The following is a 6,981-nucleotide window of genomic DNA, read 5'->3' on the forward strand; positions in this document are numbered from 1 at the left end:
TAAGTTAATGAATTCATACAAGTTAAAAATTTTCATATAAATACTAAATAATTTTCATATAGATACTAAGTTAATGAATTCATACAAGTTAAAAATTTTCATATAAATACTAAATAATTTTCATATAGATACTAAGTTAATGAATTCATACAAGTTAAAAATTTTCATATAAATACTAAATAATTTTCATATAGATACTAAGTTTATGAATTCATACAAGTAAATAATTTTCATATAAATACTAAATAATTTTCATATAGATACTAAGTTTATGAATTCATACAAGTAAATAATTTTCATATAAGTACTAAGTGTATGAATTCATACAACTAAATAATTTTCATATAAGTACAAAAAATTTAAAAAAAAAAATAAATGTTAAGCTATTTTTGATGTTGTAATATTTCTTATAAGCATAATGCTCATAGAAAATGATATAAATTACTTGTATATATATGAATTTAAAACTTTTATATGGTTAAAAAGATTTTCTCCATACGATTTCCGGTTGGTGAGGTGTACGTGGCAGAAAACATATATGTTGTATGAAACTTCAACATTAGTACTTGTATGAAAATTTTAATACTTGTATGAAATTGCATACTTAGTACTTATATGAAAATTATTTTCATATATTTATAAAAGTATTTAAGTGTAATATATAAATGAGAGCAAAAAAATTTATTCCTGGTTTGCTACAGTTGGTTTAAATAGAAATAATTTTGTTAATAATGAAATGTTATTAATTGAGATTATTCTTCTATACCTAACATAATGTAGTCGTTTTTTTTTTTAATTTAACTTTTTTTGGGGTTTGTTCTTCTATTCACATAAAATATATGTGGGTAAAGAATAAAATTCAATAAAGTTAAATATTTATATTATTACGCTCGAATACTTTCATATCATATATGAAATAAAATGAAAAATAATTGAATTGAAATTATTAATTTCAAATCAAAAGAAAAACGTATATACTCTTAAAAAAAGATATATACACTATATGCATTGAAATAAAGTAAAATGTATAAAAAATGATATTATTTGAAAGTTTAACAAATACAAGAAGAAACATCGTCCTTACATTAATAATTATATTATATATGTATAGAGAACGAAAATTCTTTCTCACGATAAGATACACAGTCTCAAAGTCCGAATAAGACCGCAATAAATAATACAATAATATGAAATTTAAATGACATGAAGTAAATTATTTAATCCGACCATAGTAGAAGAAATTTCATAATTATTTATTGTCGCGATTTCGTTCTCCTTTGCATTGTGTATATGTCGTGTACTTAATTTTCAAATATTGAAAATATCATTATAAAAATTTATATAGTATAAAAAATATTATATAAATGAATAAAAAATATTATTCTGGTTGATCCTGCCAGTAGTTATATGCTTGTCTCAAAGATTAAGCCATGCATGTCTAAGTACAAACAAATTAAAAGTGAAACCGCAAAAGGCTCATTATATCAGTTATGGTTCCATAGATCGTTAACAGTTACTTGGATAACTGTGGTAATTCTAGAGCTAATACATGCAAAATAAACACGGACCTTTTGGAACGTGTGCTTTTATTAGGCTAAAACCAAGCGATCGTAAGATCGTTATATTGGTTGAACTCTAGATAACTTGCAGATCGTATGGTCTCGTACCGACGACAGATCTTTCAAATGTCTGCCCTATCAACTTTTGATGGTAGTATCTAGGACTACCATGGTTGCAACGGGTAACGGGGAATCAGGGTTCGATTCCGGAGAGGGAGCCTGAGAAACGGCTACCACATCTAAGGAAGGCAGCAGGCGCGTAAATTACCCACTCCCAGTTCGGGGAGGTAGTGACGAAAAATAACAATACAGGACTCATATCCGAGGCCCTGTAATTGGAATGAGTACACTTTAAATCCTTTAACAAGGACCTATTGGAGGGCAAGTCTGGTGCCAGCAGCCGCGGTAATTCCAGCTCCAATAGCGTATATTAAAGTTGTTGCGGTTAAAACGTTCGTAGTTGAATTTGTGCTTCATACGGGTAGTACAGCTATAATTGTGGTATGTACATTACCTTATGTATGCAAGCGTATTACCGGTGGAGTTCTTATATGTAATTAATACAATGTATTTTTTATATATTCCTCCTATTTAAACCTGCTTCAGTGCTCTTCATCGAGTGTTGTTGTGGGCCGGTACAATTACTTTGAACAAATTAGAGTGCTTAAAGCAGGCTCCAAATGCCTGAATATTTTGTGCATGGAATAATGAAATAAGACCTCTGTTCTACTTTCATTGGTTTTTAGATCAAGAGGTAATGATTAATAGAAGCAGTTTGGGGGCATTAGTATTACGACGCGAGAGGTGAAATTCTTGGACCGTCGTAAGACTAACTTAAGCGAAAGCATTTGCCAAAGATGTTTTCATTAATCAAGAACGAAAGTTAGAGGTTCGAAGGCGATCAGATACCGCCCTAGTTCTAACCATAAACGATGCCAGCTAGCAATTGGGTGTAGCTACTACTATGGCTCTCTCAGTCGCTTCCCGGGAAACCAAAGCTTTTGGGCTCCGGGGGAAGTATGGTTGCAAAGCTGAAACTTAAAGGAATTGACGGAAGGGCACCACCAGGAGTGGAGCCTGCGGCTTAATTTGACTCAACACGGGAAAACTTACCAGGTCCGAACATAAGCGTGTAAGACAGATTGATAGCTCTTTCTCGAATCTATGGGTGGTGGTGCATGGCCGTTCTTAGTTCGTGGAGTGATTTGTCTGGTTAATTCCGATAACGAACGAGACTCAAATATATTAAATAGATGCTTTCAGGATTATGGTGTTGAAGCTTATATAGCCTTCATTCATGAGTTCATCTTGAATGTGCAAGTGTTTGAATGTGTTTATATAAGTGGAGCCGTACCTGTTGGTTTGTCCCATTATAAGGACACTAGCTTCTTAAATGGACAAATTGCGTCTAGCAGTAACGAGATTGAGCAATAACAGGTCTGTGATGCCCTTAGATGTCCTGGGCTGCACGCGCGCTACAATGAAAGTATCAACGTGTATTTCCTAGACCGAGAGGTCCGGGTAAACCGCTGAACCACTTTCATGCTTGGGATTGTGAACTGAAACTGTTCACATGAACTTGGAATTCCCAGTAAGTGTGAGTCATTAACTCGCATTGATTACGTCCCTGCCCTTTGTACACACCGCCCGTCGCTACTACCGATTGAATTATTTAGTGAGGTCTCCGGACGTGATCACTGTGACGCCTTGTGTTTCACGGTTGTTTCGCAAAAGTTGACCGAACTTGATTATTTAGAGGAAGTAAAAGTCGTAACAAGGTTTCCGTAGGTGAACCTGCGGAAGGATCATTATTGTGTTCCTATCCGTAAATATTATAAAAAAACAAACAAACAAACAAACAAACAAACAAACAAAAAAAGAATAAAAAAGAAAAATTATTTTCTTTTTTTTCTTTTCATTCATTTATTTGAATGTTTTTCTTTTTTTTCTTTTTTTTTTTACTCCTTGTATTGTAGTATAATGAAAATTATATCGCATACATTGTATTTGAACGCAACAAACCTTTAAACATATATAGTTGTACTTATTATTTATAAAAATAATATAAATGATAAGTTAATTTGTTCTCATTAACGTGTAATTCCTTAAAAATATATAGAAATTAAATAAAATGTAATAAAAAAGGAATTACTGTTTTTGTTGGACTAAGACATGCGCAACTTGTAAATGTTTGGGTTGAAAATTACAATTTATTGAAAGATGTTTTAAAATAATTTATATATTATATACGAAAACGAAATGTTATTCTTTCAATAAATTAAAAACTCTTGACGTTAAATTAAAATAAACAAAAAATTATCACTCTAAGCGGTGGATCACTCGGCTCATGGGTCGATGAAGAACGCAGCTAACTGTGCGTCATCGTGTGAACTGCAGGACACATGAACATCGACATTTTGAACGCATATTGCAGTCCATGCTGTTATGTACTTTAATTAATTTTAAAGTGCTGCTTGGACTACATATGGTTGAGGGTTGTAAGACTATGCTAAATTAGTTGCTTATTCTTTTAGTCAATTAAAAGAATTTAAGCACATGGTATATTACTGGATTGTATTTTTCAATCCATAATATTAATAGCATAAAAAGAAATATAGAAAATATATTCTTGAACACCTCATATTTGAACGAAATTTTATAATAAATAAGAATCTTAGTATTCCCAAAAACAATAAAATTTCAATATTATTATTTCAAATAATATATACATTTAGAGGAACGTCTAGCATAAAATATTATTTTATTCTAGGATTGCCTTAAATGTAAAAAACCAAGAAAATAATATTGTTGTTATAATGAAGTAAGTAGTACGGGATGAAAAGATTGAATATTTATTATTAAGAAAATTATATTGGTGTTAAGAAATAATTATGTATGTTTCTTTAAAATAGCAAAAAGCTAAAATATAAAATAAATATAAATATTTTTATACAACCTCAACTCATATGGGACTACCCCCTGAATTTAAGCATATTAATGAGGGGAGGAAAAGAAACTAACAAGGATTTTCTTAGTAGCGGCGAGCGAAAAGAAAATAGTTCAGCACTAAGTCACTTTGTCTATATGGCAAATGTGAGATGCAGTGTATGGAATATCTTAATATCTAGTATGAGAAATTAACGATTTAAGTCCTTCTTAAATGAGGCCATTTACCCATAGAGGGTGCCAGGCCCGTATAACGTTAATGATTACTAGAAAGATATTTCCAAAGAGTCGTGTTGCTTGATAGTGCAGCACTAAGTGGGTGGTAAACTCCATCTAAAACTAAATATAACCATGAGACCGATAGTAAACAAGTACCGTGAGGGAAAGTTGAAAAGAACTCTGAATAGAGAGTTAAATAGTACGTGAAACTGCTTAGAGGTTAAGCCCGATGAACCTGAATATCCATTATGAAAAATTCATCATTATAACTGTGATATTTATAATATTATAGTAATAGTGTGCATTTTTTTCATATAAGGACATTGTAATCTATTAACATAATAAAATATTTATCAAAAGATCATTGGTGTTAAGTTTATTCAAATTAATTTGCTTTTAGCTTATTAACATAGAATAAATACTGATGATTTGATAAAGTGTTGATAGATTTTACATATATAATGCTTAAATTCTTTTGAATTTTACAATAATATTATTATCATTGATTTTAATATTAATTGTATGCATTTATATGATTAACAATGCGAAAGATTCAGGATACCTTCGGGACCCGTCTTGAAACACGGACCAAGGAGTCTAACATATGTGCAAGTCATTGGGTTATATTAAACCTAATGGCGAAATTAACTTAACTTTTATATAATGGGATTAATTTTTAGTGAAATATTTTACTATTAATTCAATCCCGGGGCGTTCCATATAGTTATGTATAATGATAATTTATTATTATTTATACCTCTAACTGGAGCGTACCTTGAGCATATATGCTGTGACCCGAAAGATGGTGAACTATACTTGATCAGGTTGAAGTCAGGGGAAACCCTGATGGAAGACCGAAACAGTTCTGACGTGCAAATCGATTGTCAGAATTGAGTATAGGGGCGAAAGACCAATCGAACCATCTAGTAGCTGGTTCCCTCCGAAGTTTCCCTCAGGATAGCTGGTGCATTTAAATATTATGTAAAATAATCTTATCTGGTAAAGCGAATGATTAGAGGCCTTAGGGTCGAAACGACCTTAACCTATTCTCAAACTTTAAATGGGTAAGAACCTCACCTTTCTTGATATGAAGGTTGAGGTTATGATATAATGTGCCCAGTGGGCCACTTTTGGTAAGCAGAACTGGCGCTGTGGGATGAACCAAACGTAATGTTACGGTGCCCAAATTAACAACTCATGCAGATACCATGAAAGGCGTTGGTTGCTTAAAACAGCAGGACGGTGGACATGGAAGTCGTAATCCGCTAAGGAGTGTGTAACAACTCACCTGCCGAAGCAACTAGCCCTTAAAATGGATGGCGCTTAAGTTGTATACCTATACATTACCGCTAAAGTACATGATTTATAATACAATTTCGGTTGGATTATAAATTTTGAAACTTTAGTGAGTAGGAGGGTACAATGGTGTGCTTAGAAGTGTTTGGCGTAAGCCTGCATGGAGCCGCCATTGGTACAGATCTTGGTGGTAGTAGCAAATAATCGAATGAGACCTTGGAGGACTGAAGTGGAGAAGGGTTTCGTGTGAACAGTGGTTGATCACGAGTTAGTCGGTCCTAAGTTCAAGGCGAAAGCCGAAAATTTTCAAGTTTTAATGAATTGTTGAGAATATATAATTATTATGTTTTCTTCATAGTAATTAAACACTTGAATAATTTTGAACGAAAGGGAATACGGTTCCAATTCCGTAACCTGTTGAGTATCCGTTTGTTATTAAAAATGGGCCTTGTGCTCATCCTGGCAACAGGAACGACCATAAAGAAGCCGTCGAGAGGTATCGGAAGAGTTTTCTTTTCTGTTTTATAGTCGTACTACCATGGAAGTCTTTCGAAGAGAGATATGGTAGATGGACTAGAAGAGCATGACATTTACTGTTGTGTCGATATTTTCTCCTCGGACCTTGAAAATTTATGGTGGGGTTACGCAAACTTCTCAACAGGCCGTACCAATATCCGCAGCTGGTCTCCAAGGTGAAGAGTCTCTAGTCGATAGAATAATGTAGGTAAGGGAAGTCGGCAAATTAGATCCGTAACTTCGGGATAAGGATTGGCTCTGAAGATTGAGATAGTCGGGCTTGATTGGGAAGCAATACCATGGTTTATGTACTCGTTCTGGGTAAATAGAGAATTTCGGTTCTTGTTCCCCGGATAGTAGTTACGTAGCCAATTGTGGAACTTTCTTGCTAAAATTTTATAAGAATTATATCGCAAGATATATATTCTTATTTAATTATAACGAT

At 32.9% G+C, this 6,981-nt stretch overlaps 2 non-coding genes and 1 pseudogene across 2 annotated transcripts; all 3 read left to right on the forward strand.

Moving 5' to 3' along the window:
• Positions 1-1,380: 1,380 nt before the first annotated feature.
• On the forward strand, positions 1,381-3,370 carry LOC128923687 (small subunit ribosomal RNA). The gene has a single exon (XR_008472425.1). It is a non-coding gene; the product is annotated as a small subunit ribosomal RNA (ribosomal RNA).
• A 509-nt stretch (positions 3,371-3,879) lies between these two features.
• Positions 3,880-4,058, forward strand: LOC128923659 (5.8S ribosomal RNA). Its single transcript, XR_008472397.1, has one exon. It is a non-coding gene; the product is annotated as a 5.8S ribosomal RNA (ribosomal RNA).
• A 453-nt stretch (positions 4,059-4,511) lies between these two features.
• LOC128923647 (large subunit ribosomal RNA) overlaps positions 4,512-6,981 on the forward strand; it is a 4,771-nt pseudogene continuing 2,301 nt past the window's right edge.

Source organism: Zeugodacus cucurbitae, unplaced genomic scaffold, assembly GCF_028554725.1.
Source record: "Zeugodacus cucurbitae isolate PBARC_wt_2022May unplaced genomic scaffold, idZeuCucr1.2 ctg00000024.1, whole genome shotgun sequence".
Lineage (NCBI taxonomy): Eukaryota > Metazoa > Arthropoda > Insecta > Diptera > Tephritidae > Zeugodacus > Zeugodacus cucurbitae.